This window comes from Sinohyriopsis cumingii, chromosome 8, assembly GCF_028554795.1.
Source record: "Sinohyriopsis cumingii isolate HCF-2022 chromosome 8, ASM2855479v2, whole genome shotgun sequence".
NCBI classification, from domain to species: Eukaryota; Metazoa; Mollusca; class Bivalvia; order Unionida; family Unionidae; genus Sinohyriopsis; species Sinohyriopsis cumingii.
Genome location: NC_142968.1, coordinates 48145559 through 48159552, shown reverse-complemented (window position 1 = coordinate 48159552; position 13994 = coordinate 48145559).

Genomic DNA, 13994 nt, shown 5'->3' with positions numbered 1-13994 from the left:
AGACTTACAAAAAAGGTACTAACAGCTGCCTCGCTTGGCGCCCAGCATTAAGAGGTTAGTGTTAGGACTGGTCAGCCTGGTGTCAGGATAATGTGACTGGATGGGACATCATGCTACATGTCTACGACATGATGCCCCAGTGCTAGGCATCTCTATAAACTGCCACACTGCAGACATAGTAGTGATACGACTGAAAAATTGTTAAAGATACGTTAAAAATCCAAGTCACACACACACACGTTCTTTGCCACCTGCCCTTTCACTTGATCCATGTAGGCGAACTCAGACCCAATGTTTCATATGAATAAAAATTGATAATACTTTTCAGTCCGAGAGTACAGTTTTTCATTTGTGAAACATTATATGCGCATTACTTTATTTAATGAAGACACTGACTATTCAATTCATATGAACTTCAATAAGCAAGGTATATTGTAGTTGTCGCTTGCGAGATTTTACTACTAGTTTACTAAATTGAGATGGAATGGGTATCACTGAAGGATTTGGTCGATAAACACAGCTCGCAAACTCGAAAAAAAAAAAACCAAAAAACTTTTGTCTAAACGTGACGTCATGAATTTCAAGATATTACAAACACGCAATGTGATTATGAAACAAAACATAACCTTTCACTGCATCTCAATGTTTTGAGACGTACAGTGACTCGTAATTTCCCTCATCTATCATAGACATTCAAACAAATGATGTTGATGACTTGCTCACAATCATAAACGCAAATAAATTCTCGAAAGTCGAGAATACTCTCTGAAACTCTAAATCTGAAAGAGGTAGGAACGCTTCCCCAGTTAAAACTAATTTTAATGTTCTACCCATCACAACAGTGATGCATATAGTTTTAATATTTTGTTCTTTGATAGATGAAAGCCGTACATTATTCCATTTAACATCACAGCTTACAAATAACAAATAAACATCCGATCATTTTTGGAGCCTCTGTGCGAAAGTTCACATTTTCAGACAATGTTCATACTTTACCATGGCTGAAATCAACAAAACTTTTCTAACAACTACAGATGTCATAACCCTATATAGCTGATATCGCAGAAGGCTCTTGTACTTTAACCTTCACCTGTACCACTTTAACTTTCACCTGTACCACTTTAACCTTTACCTGTACCAATTTAACCTTCACCTGTACCACTTTAACCTTTACCTGTACCACTTTAACCTTCACCTGTACCACTTTAACCTTTACCTGTACCACTTTAACATTTACCTGTACCAAATGTAGATTTCATAGCCTTTGGAATAATTACGAAGGCTATATCTCATTTGATAATCATTGAAAAAAATTTAGGGCGATCATGTCGTCCGTCTGCTTCTCTGTTATATTTATTTACTCACGTTTCTTTAAAGGCGCCATTATAATAATCAATTTCTTTTTATATTTTTTGCATTTTCCTACACATTCTTATACAATTCAGTACACTTGTGTAGTTGAAACATTTGGCTTTACTCCCCACTCTTCGAAATTACTGGGTTTTTTTACCGTCGTCGGTTGGAAACGTATATTTATACTATGCGATGCGTTTAAAGTGTTGACTTGCACGAGCCAGCCCTCAGTAGGCTAACCCACGAGGTTGGATCAAATTGTTTGTTTTACTATGGTGTCATTCTGCTCAGAAGATGTACAGTAGGGTCATCAACAACTAGTATGCACTGTTACTGGTAACTGACAACTCCCGAATGAGTATTACACAACAAAGTTGGTAGCATTGTGAGACAGTATAACCTCAAACGGTTGCCACGTGTGAAATAGGGCCAGATATTTACAGGGGAAATAGGATATTAATATTAGTTTGCCATGTCGAAATTATATTTTGTAACAGTTTACACTGAGGAGACGATCTGCTCTGGAACAGAATTTGACCCTTGTAATCAGTTGGCTCGGAAGCATGCAGTACCCGTTCATTTCTGAAGCCTCGCATTCATAATATCTCCCACATTGAATCGACAAGGAATTATAGCGATCATGCGTTATTAGTATAGTGTGACACAATAGGCTCAAACGAAATGGGGTGGTAACCGTGTTAAATAGGGTAAACAAATTATGGGGACAAACTGGAAGTTAATATTAAGTCGCCTTTTTCAACAATGTAGTATGAGGCGACCGTCTGTTCTGGAACACAAATGCCATGTCAAGCCATTTGTTTGATATGATGGTTCTGTCTATTGGTTCTGTTTAGTTGGGAACACGTGATTAAAAGGGGCGTAATTCCACTATTGTCTTACAATGCTAGCAATGGGGAGGAAAGGAAGGAAACGATTAGTTGCGTAACATAGAAATAGGGCTAGGATGCGTTTATGCTAGAAGGGCGAAGCCAGAAGGAAAAATCTTGCGCCTGGTAGAGTATGTCAGAATACTCGCAGAAGCTAGAATAAATGAAATTCGCATGAGTTGGCATCGATTAGCATACAAGAAGCCATTTTAAATTTTGTCGCGATAATGCTTTTCGGGCGTCCAGATTAGGATATTATATTATAGTCTGCCGTGTCCGAACAAAGTATTATTAACGGATTATTTGCATGAGGCAATGTCAGCTAACCTTACCTTGAACGAACTGCTTCGAATAGAACAGATAGCTCAAAGCTAATATGATGACGCGCTGAATGCACTAGTTGCGCTAGTGGTTAATCAGCAAGCCTATCTACCAGTTACAACTCAGCGGCCAGGTGCAGGTTTGAGCCTCTGACCCTGCCGGACTTTGTGTGTGTGTGTGTGATTTGGATTTTTAACGTAGCTTTAACAATTTTTCAGTCATGTCACTACGATGCTTGCAGTGTTGCAGTTTATAAGGATGTCTAGCACTGGGGCATCATGCCGCAGACATGTAGCATGATGTCTCACCCAGTCACATTATCCTGACATCAGGCCGACCAGTCCTAACACCTACCTCTTAATGCTAAGCGCCAAGCGAGGCGGCTGTTCGGACCATTTTTGTAAGTCTTTAGTATGACTCGGCCGGGGATAGAAACCACGACCTCCCGCATCCAAGGCTGACGCTCTAACCACTAGGCCACGGAAGCGGTAGCTCATTCTAGATGAACGTGACAAATATGTGACGCTCAAGAAGACTGGCCTGCACTTTCCTTATTAATGACAGAGGCATAGCATGAAATGAACTAATGGCCCAGAGGAGAGCAAAATATCTAAGAGGTCATAAAATGTATCGCTATAAATGCATAAATATTAGCGTTTTGGGCATCGAAGTAACATAAATACCAAGAGCAACAAAACCGTTTTAACAGCAACAACCCGCTGATTCGGGGCATGTCTCCAAAGCACGAACAAGTCTTCCTAAAACGGTCACAAAAAGAAAACAATGCATATTGCAAAGAAGAGCAGACGACTCTAGATTTATTATCATTTCTCAATTTGACCGTGATGTATCCAGTAGGAGGTCGTGAACTATCAATACTGCTACAATTTTCGCTTTCATGAGGTGGTTTTTCACGCGTATATATCAAAGCAAACCACAACAAAGACTGTTATTTCTAAAAGTTGGCAAAGGCATGAAGGCATCAGTAAAAAAGCTGCCAGTACACATTTTCAATGAAGGTTTTACTTGGGTAACTCTAAATTGTAATTGTAAACAAAACATTGGTTCCACTGGCTTGCATTATAGAAAATTCATTTTGGGCAGGGGCAACTGTTGACTGGGCAAATAAAGTTTTGGACCATTATGTAGAAAGTAGGCTTATGAAAGTCAACATTTTGAAGGCTTCTCAGAATTTGGAAAGACTCGTAGTGGAAGTGCAGCAAACTCCCGATCAAATTGTCTGGGCCTACGGCAAACAGATCCTCTTCCCCACCCACCCCCCAGAAAGTAACCAACTTTAAATGGTATGTCAGCCGAAAATATTCCATTGGGCAATACTTTCCTTTCACATCTGCTATTAATCGTAAGTTCATATGTCATCTTTCATCCTTCATTATGTACAAATTTGGACACATGTCCAAATCTCAGCATATAATTTTTTGCATTTTTGAATATTGCAGTGGAATGAAATGATTGGAGGTTTTAGTGCAAGTGACCTTTCAAATATCGGACGAATCACATCTGCGTATTTCATCATGCTACGCATAGCTTAAGAGGTTAAGCCCAATAAATAATATAGAATTTGTTTAGCTTTTATGTTGCATATTGTTGGATGAATAACACTCTTCACTGGGGCCCAGAGTGGCCGAGTGGTCTAAAGCGCTCTCCGTTACGAATCACTGCCATCTCACCTCTGTCTGCGTGGGTTCGAGTCTCGGATTCGGCCAATATGGATATGTGAGAAAGCTTGCCAGTAGCTTCTCGAGGTCGGAGGTTCTTTCTGGGGATTTCCCGGGTTCTTTCTCCACCATTAATACTGGCCGCCATGTATAGCCTATCGTGTGCTGAAAAATGGCGTTAAACCCTACAACAACAACAACTCTTCACTGGGTTGCAAATAAGACACTGAGAACAATTTTTTAGGATTAAAATAGGACTCACATTTAACTGATTTGCTCAATTAATGCAAAACCTTGACCAGATGCCAAAAGCTTAACAAGTATAATATATTGTCTGTACCTGTAGCAAAAAGACGTTATAGCTACAAATTAGATTTTATTCAATTCGGTTTGTTTCAGAATACAGTTTATCTTACACAGTAGTCAGGATGGAGTGTTGCACCATAGATGACAACTTTGAGATCCATTCACAATGTTGTACTTGCCATAGTCATAAAGAAATGAATATTGCTTGATTTACTACTGATATATTCTGCAAAAAGTATCATTTGTAGAGAGAGAGAGAGAGAGAGAGAGAGAGAGAGTCTGTACCAACCGAAGTTCACTTTAATTTTGATATAATATGGGGAAGGGAGGGGTAGCGATCTTCAGGTTAGGCGGTAAGTATATTTTAATTACGCTGTGCAGGGTACTATAACTGCATTAAATGTAATGTAAATACAGTTAAAGACAGTATATTGTGTATCTCTTAAAAATTATATCATCATTTTGTTATAAAACAATTTGCACTGTTCGACGCCAGGTATAAATACTATGATACACAAGTTTGAATATTTTCATTTTCGGATTAGAATTCGGCATAATGTAGCCTAAACAGTGACATTTATGAAATAGTATGTATTGTAACATCATTATCTTAGCACGCAAAAAAATATATAATATTTCAACACTAGCTAAGACTGCTATGGAAAGCTGTTTTGAGAACGTTCAATTCAGCATTTAGTAAAAAAAAAGAAAAGCAGCTTTCTTAATTCAACGTTTTATTTCAAAGGTCTGTTTAAGTCACCACCATGATTTCCAAAGAACATAATATGAAATTATGTTTGTTATAGCGCCATTAGCTCCTGTTTCGTCTTTAATATATATCTGACACTGAAATTCAGATCTATTTAAGCATTCACAGATGGTATAATCACAATATTTTACGTTGTATGTGTTACTAGAAAACGAACCTTTTATTTTCTTCTATGAAGAGCTACAACAAGGCAAAAGATCTTACGATGATCAAAAAAAAAAAAAAAAAAAAAAAAAAAAAAAAAAAAAAAAAAAAAAAAAAAAAGAGGTACAAAGACACCTTCAAGGCTTCCCTGAACAACCCCCTGAACAACCTAGGCATTGATCCTGACAGCTGGGAGAGTGTCGTTGTTAACCGATCTGCTTGGCGCAGTCAAGTCAACGTTGGTGCGGAAGCCTTTGAACAGAAAAGACTGGTGGACGCAGCTGAAAAACGTGAACTGCGTAAATCCAGGAACAGCAGTTCGCAACTCCCGGTCAGCAACCTGCACATCCATGTCCTCACTGCAACAGACTCTTCCGGGCCCGGATCGGACTGATCAGCCATCTCCGGACCCACCCCCAGTGAATCGATGACATTAAATGGTCCTCATCGACACCGATGGACGAACATCATCATCAGAAAACGAACAAAGAATTTTAACTCCTGGTATATATTGTGAGCAATACAAAAATGAACATGAGTTGCCTCCCTTACAAAGGTTATGCACACAATAAATTTAGCTCGAGACTTGTTTCTTTTTCTCTCGTTGTTTTATGCAGACAAGGTTAAATAAAAGCATCAGCCATTAGTTATGCTCATTGTAGTTCTTGCATCACGGCGTTCAAACTGAATTATGCATTTCTCAGATCAGACAAATGAAAAATATTGTAATCTTTTCTTCTTCCATTCTCGGTCAGTTGCAGTCATATACACAAGAACATGTACCTAATCTACTTTACTTTCGTTTTTCGTAGTTATAACGCAGCTTGATAGTTATGCCATATCCTTTTAAACATTCTCGTGTATGTTCAATTTCTATTTTTTGTCGTACACTTAGTGAATTGACAAGTGTGGGTCTACTTTTGCTTTCTCGAGAACTTCCCAAAACAGTGGGCAATGCTAATGTCCCGAGTTTCTATGTTGATTAAGGGTTTACTCAAGTAACTTTCCATCGCTACAACAATTCATCCTTATCTAAATCCTGAATGTCGTTCATCTTTATACTGACGATGCGATTGCATTACTCCATTTCGTAAAGTCGCCATTTCAACGAGGCATTTGGTATGTGCATACCTCTGTGTTCTTCTTTCAGTTCTTTATTTTCGTTTCTACATTCTCTCTATTTTCTTTCTTAACGTTTCATTTTCCATTCCAGCCTCAAGAAATTCGTCTCATAACATTTCGAACTCCTCACACTGGCTCCAACTTTTGTCCTCAAAACTCAGTGAATAATACTCAGTGAATGGCCAGTATATATTTTAAACACAGTCCTAAAACTTAATGAATATCCTGTATATATCCAATACAGTCCTGAAAACTCAGTGAATGTCCAGTATATATCAAAGAGTCCCAGTAACTCGGTGACTATCTAGTTTATATCCAACACAGTTCATAAAACTAAAAATAGGACTCAGCTTCATGTACTAATTTATTACAAGTTCTTTTTTTTTTTGACAATTAGGAGGCACGCCAATTTACTCGTTTCTGCTGGGTGACCACTGACATTTACTCTATTATGGTTACATCTGTTCCCCGCTACCACCTCCCCACCATGAGGCATCAATTGGTCCTGCAAAGTTTTAGAACAAACGCGGATTTATACATTACATGATATGATGATAATACTGAAGTAAACAATAATAGCTTTGTAACTAATGCGATCAAAACAGTGAAGTTTGAAGAATATAATTATCAACGATAAGAACTATTATTTATATTAGGTCTATCTTCAATGATTTATAAAGAAACGAAAAATGAAAAACAGTTCAAAAGTGCTAAGATTCTGCTTAAATCACATCATTTCTGGAGTCTATTAGCCTGTTTCTTGATAATTTATCTGTTTCTTGTATTGATTTGTTTTATGTATAACAGTTTTAAAAGCAGAGCTCATAAAAAAATAAATCTAACACAGAATACTAATAGCTTTTCTTATTAGCAAACTATATATACCTTATTCATTAAAAGTAAATATGGTTTGTAATGTGATGATATAATGCCGAGTGATGATTAAGCCAATCAAGGTGAAATCGAGAACTAAATGAATCAGCTCGTTCATGTCAGTCTCAGTAAGATTTATTTACATGAAAAAAATCGTCAAACAATATTAAGGTATATAGTTCTACTTTAATTCATACAGCCGTCTTTGAGGAATTACTAAAGATTACTTGAATGCTTATCGAGAGCAAAATATGCGCGATTTTATATATCAAAATTGTCACGAAATGGTCAATCAGTCACGAAAATCTATGTATTATTTCTCTAAATTGTTTAAAAAGAATTTATTGACATTGTGAGGAATCTTTATTGATTTCTGCAGGCCCACAAATGCGTTTTGAATGTAACTGTTGTATATAGATGTTATGTTCATTTTATCTCGCCCTTTAAAAATTCATGTCAATTGACATAACAATGTCAATGACATAACAATGAAAGAAAGTCAAATTGTTTATTTACAAATATATATATATATATATATATATATATATATATATATATATATATATATATATATATATATATATATATATATATATATATATATATATATATAGATAGATAGATAGATAGATAGATAGATAGATAGATAGATATACGATTGTGTCATCTAAACTTTGATATTGGAATATGAGAAAATCGAGACTTTAGAAACAACACGTGCAAGATGCAGTCATGATTTTCGAAACTCAAGCAATCTGTTGAAATCTATTTACCAGGTCTTATGATTCATAAACCCAGGCACTCAATTGAAATCCATTCTCCAGGCATTAATATTCAATAAACAGTGCAAGCAACGTTCACTAAAAGCGTATCATCAAATTGTGAAAGCTTTATTTTTCAGTGGACTAAAATATGATGAGTAGTATAGAGCGTCAACTGTAGGTAAAAATAGTCAATGGGAAATTAATATTATGTTTCCATGTTGCGATTTTTGTGATAAATCGGCTAAAGGGAAACGATAATGTTAAAACTACATCAACTAATCGGAATACAGAGATACGGACCATCACATAACTATTGAAGAACACTTGTGTCTGCGGCCTGACACCAAGACCAATTGACCAGCACCCAAATATACTAACAACAACTTGTACTGACCAACAACTAGTCTTACTGACCAGTACACGTTCGTATTGTCCAGCAATCACACCAATTGACCATTCCACAGTCTTAACCAAAAAATAAATTAATGCCTAACACTCACACATACTGAAAATCACCCACTCGTACTAACCAATACAAGGTGATACTGACCTGCATTCACGCACACTTACGAGCACAACTATTACCCCCCAATGTGCTGTGCTACTGACCAGCACCCACACTTACTGACTAGCACTCACAGCTACTGACCATTACCCACACCTAATAAAAAAGCCATCTTCCCGACCAACTCCCACACCCACTAAATAACACTCACACCTAAAAATAGATGTGTAAGGATTGAATGTAAAGTATGTGTGTGTCCGCTTGTGTCGGTGTGTGTATAAGGCAAGAGTATTAAAATTAAATTTAGACAGAAAATCAATACATATCACCATGAAAAACTCATCTTGTTACAAACCAAGAATAAGAAGCGAAGTCGGTTGGTCAGAATACTGCTTAATAGCTGCATGTACATGTCCGAGATTTATAGATGAAGTATTACAGTATCCCCATAGTATGATAATGGTGTCAGGAAATTAACATATATTGTATCGATGTTTATAAATAGTTAACATAAAATGAGTAAACTCGTCATAACACTATACATGCCCGTGACCAAAGCGCAAACGGCAAAATTACGAAACAGTCATGAAATTTGGTTGAAACTACACAAAACTTCTTAACATTAGATTAAACTAATACCAATTTCTGCAGAGACTAAAATGAATATAAGTATATTAAATTAGAATGTATTACCAAAACTATAATTAATACTACAATTTAGAGATTGCCACAGACTTCATTGGAAACTAAAAAATGTTCAGAAAAATGATAAATACAACTGACAATACAAGTAATTATAATTGATATAGAACGTAGTGTAGTTGGTCAAAATTAACTCTTGTTTCTGTCTGGATTAATGCATGTTTTCTACGTTTCAAGTTTGGTGCTAGAGTGGGAAAAACCGATTTGATAATACCCTCTAAAACACGTCCTCGTTGTCCAAACCGCTGCTCGGAACAGGAGGAAACATGAGTTAAAACTTGGTCTAGAACCGTTTACGAAAATGTTGATTCACGTGACATTTGCTTTGAATAATATTTTGTCCCATATATTCCTTTGTGTCAATATGCACGTTGTCAAAATACGATTTACTGATTAGAAGATAATGAGATGTGCAAATTCTTGGAGAACGTGATAAGCGTTTTCTACGTTCTTGACGGCATCTATTGAAAAATCCACATGAAAACGAATGACTCTCAAAAACAGAGCGCATACGCTTCCTAACCCGTAGTACTCAGCAACATCGGAGTACAGAAAGGACCTTTATTTCGATATTGTATCGAAAATTCTTGAAATTCGTGTGGTTCAAGATGTCTTTTGTTGGAGTGCGTTCTTGCTTCCATACAGAATAGCAAATAAACTTGGAGAAATTTTGATGGACAGTGACTTCTGTGGGGAAACAAAATCCAGTGTGATAATTTTCGATGAAATTAAAGTAGCACCAGAGCTAATATTCTATAATCGAGAAGGAAGGTTAGGTTTTGATATTGACTTTGCAACACTTTGAAGTGTATATTAGTTCAGCTCCTTTTCAGAGTATGGTATTTAGTGATCACAATCCCTTAGTTTGACTGGGAAAACGAAAATAAAAAATCGGAAATTATTACAGTGGAGTTTGATGTCACAGGACAGCAATACTGATATCAGGCACTTTGAGAGAAAGGATGATATAATTGCAGATGCACTTTCACGTGAATAAAAGTATTATAGTGCTTCACGTATACTTGTGTCATTCCTATGACTTCAATCGCATATAGTTGAATAATAGTTTAAAAGAAGCTTTATATTATAACTCTTTCATGTATATTAAATTTGTCTTTCTTAGTTGTCTCTCCATGTATATGTTTTATTTAATTGCTTTTTGGACTTGAACTTGTCTAAAATCGAGTCCATTGTCTATCTGATTAGTACCGTTTATTTTGGTAAACAAATAATACATAGCTAATATTTTTTGAGAGTGTGTTTTAAATAACAGGATCATTATCAATAGAAGTAAACCAACATTTTTGCATCTGGGTCAATGAGATTGGCATTTTCTATAAACAAAAATATCTAGCCTACTTGATGTTTATCACATCCTTATTATAATATAAGTAACATACCTTATCTATTAAAGAATTTGCAATTGTCTAGAATTGAAACTTCCCTTAAGCCATAGTATATCCAGAAAATTATAATTGTTTCTTAGGTCTTTATATTTTGATGATCTAAAAATTATCCATTCTTGCTGTAAGATTTCGACGCAGAATCATCTGTATCTTTGTGGTCCGTATTTGATTTGGGAGAAATTATTTATTCAAATTATTTAATCAACCGAAAGACCAAGTGATAATAAATGATATTCTTATACAGAAATATTAACTTGGCATTACAGTAAATGCTGGTATATATTGAATTATATTATTGCGATTATTTGGAAGACTGTTAGGTTATCATCACACCTCTGGTTACTGGTACATTATTATATTCAAGACTGCAGGCACATCAACACCTTCAGAGCTCGATCTTATTTCGAACACCACATGAATTTAATGAGAACTGTATTCATTAGGACTGGTGATGGAACTGTTTGGACTATTTGGGATTTAATTCACAATATTGCAAGTTCTGTTTGTAATTAGTCACTTTGTATTCTTTGGAAATATAGTATTTGTCGACGTTTACAAAACTTGTTGATTTCGCTCTTTTCTTTTAGTTAATTTAAGACCATAGAATCGCAATGCCCGAAAAAGATATTAAGAATCGCAACCTGTTGCACGCCCGACCAGTATACGGTTCCTTCTCATTACGCACAAATATTGCACTCAGGTATAGGTCATGTCCCTTTGTATTGGTCGCCGAGCAGCAACGGCCAAATATACAAGCATGCAAGTAGAATCATCGGTTGTTTTTAACAGGATAACATCCTAATTGTGTTCATAAATTTCTCAGCAAAAAGAAAGTTCATGCACAACAACGCATTTTGCATGATTCAGTAACAACAGCACTTCTCCAGGATCTTTCTGGAACGTATGACATTTTATTGACGTCCATAACATAACATAGTATAACATGTATTATTCTTCCACTGAATAATTTAACAGCTGCAATGTCTTCGTAGTTCGGAGATGCATATAGGCAATGATTAATATGGTTTATAATTACCAGAAAACAGTTCAAACGGGCTTATATTTTGGAAATCGATTAAAATTCAATTTTGTTAAATGTAAGTTTCACGTTTAATATATCTTTAAATTAAATAACATTTTACGTAAACCAATAAGAGAGAAAAGGAACATTAATAGATAAATTAACTTAATTATGATTAAATCAAAAGTAATATTCACGTTTTAAGACAACTTGTTTTTTAAAAAAAATCATACAGTTTTGTGACACAATCGATGTGAATTTGTGCCTATTTAACGACACACTCAAGGTGTCTCCTTGTGTAAAACGCAATATATCAATTAAAATCATATCCTTGAGACGTAGATTACAAATATTGGATTTGAAAATAAAACCGAAAACAAACAGGCAAATGAAGAACAGACTGTTTGCAATTTTCAACCATCACTGAGTTTGTTTTATTAGACTTCATACGTGGACACATGAGTGTAATTTATTGGAGTTCATAAGCGGATAGATGATTATAATTTATTACACTCTCTCACGCGAAGAACAAAATAAACTTGAGTGGTAACATTCGAGACATCCTGTTAATAGATTTTATTACACTAGCAAAAAGACGGTATTAAGAGGATCCTAACTAACATTAATAAAACTGTGGAGGCACCTTAAACTTCACAGTGAAGGAGAGGCAATATTCGATAAGGCTAAGGTAACAAAGCAATCTTTATACCCTACAATAGATTCCAAATATTGCAGCAAAAGAATCCCCATAAAGATATCCACAAAGAAGGGTGGTAACCAAGCAGAGGCTATTATAATGCAGATATAGTCGGAGATTGTCAATATATATATATATATATATATATATATATATATATATATATATATATATATGGCTTTCCTGGACTCAAAAGTAAAAGAAAAAAGGGCATGCTTTTAATGCCTTTATAACATATATATTGAAAGATAGAACACAGGATCACATACAGTGCGCTGAAGGAAAATAATTTTATAACATAAGAGCGACGAAATAACTGGAGAAAGAAATCAGTTTCCTCTCACTAACACAGAAATTCTTATGAATATAAATGATTCAGTCGAACTCCTAATGAAAGCAGAACATGGGTAGGTATATTACAAAGCTTACTGTTTGATGCAATAAATCACAACATAGAAGTATAGACTTGTCGCTAGTTTAAGCAAATAAGGCAAGAGCTAGACCTGTAATATGGATTAATTTATATTTCACAACAGATGCCTACAGAACGCATACAGATACAGAGTGTGAAAGTCGGAATCTCAGATTATAAGTATCTATTTGCAAAAGGCTACGTTGCTAATTTTAAAGAATAGATTTTGATAATCAGAGATGTTTTGAGAGAACCATATAGTATATAAATTAGAGGCTTTAAAGAGGGTAAATACTGGGGACCTATTTTACAAGGAGGAAGTATCTTTATACAACAAACAGTATAATGTCTTCAAGACGTAAAAACTAACAAAGGTGAATGGCAATATAAATGTTCTGGAAACGTGGAAAGAGTGTTTTGAAGCTTTCAATATTTTGGCGCTGCAAGAAAATGATGTGTGTCTATAAAACCATTGCAGTAGTTATATGAAAAACATTTATTATATATAGACATTATAGTAGTAAGGTGGGATACTATAGCGACAATGGGAATTAGCATTACAGACACCCCTGGGAACATATAGCGACAATGGAAATTTAACATGGAGAAAAATCGTGGGAACATATAGCGACAAGGGAAATTAACATGGAGAAAAAATCGTGGGACTGTTGAGCGACAAGGGAAATTAACATGGAGAAAAATCGTGGGAACATATAGCGACAAGGGAAATTAACATGGAGAAAAATCGTGGGACGATATAGCTTCAAGAGGAATTGAACATGGGAATAGGGACTTATAGCGTCAAAGGAATTTAAACAGGGTGGGACTGTATAGCGTCAAGGGAAATTGAACATGGGATTTTTTTTTTTTAAATTTTTTTTTTAAAAAAAGGGGTAGGCAATTGAAAGTCATTCTCTTTTCGAGAAATGTGGGTGGCCCTGAAAAGGGCCTTTGGTTTCATCATGATCTTCTTCTTTTATTTCCTCCACTTCTGTAGCCATCTTCTAACTTTTGCCATTATTCCTGTCTTCTT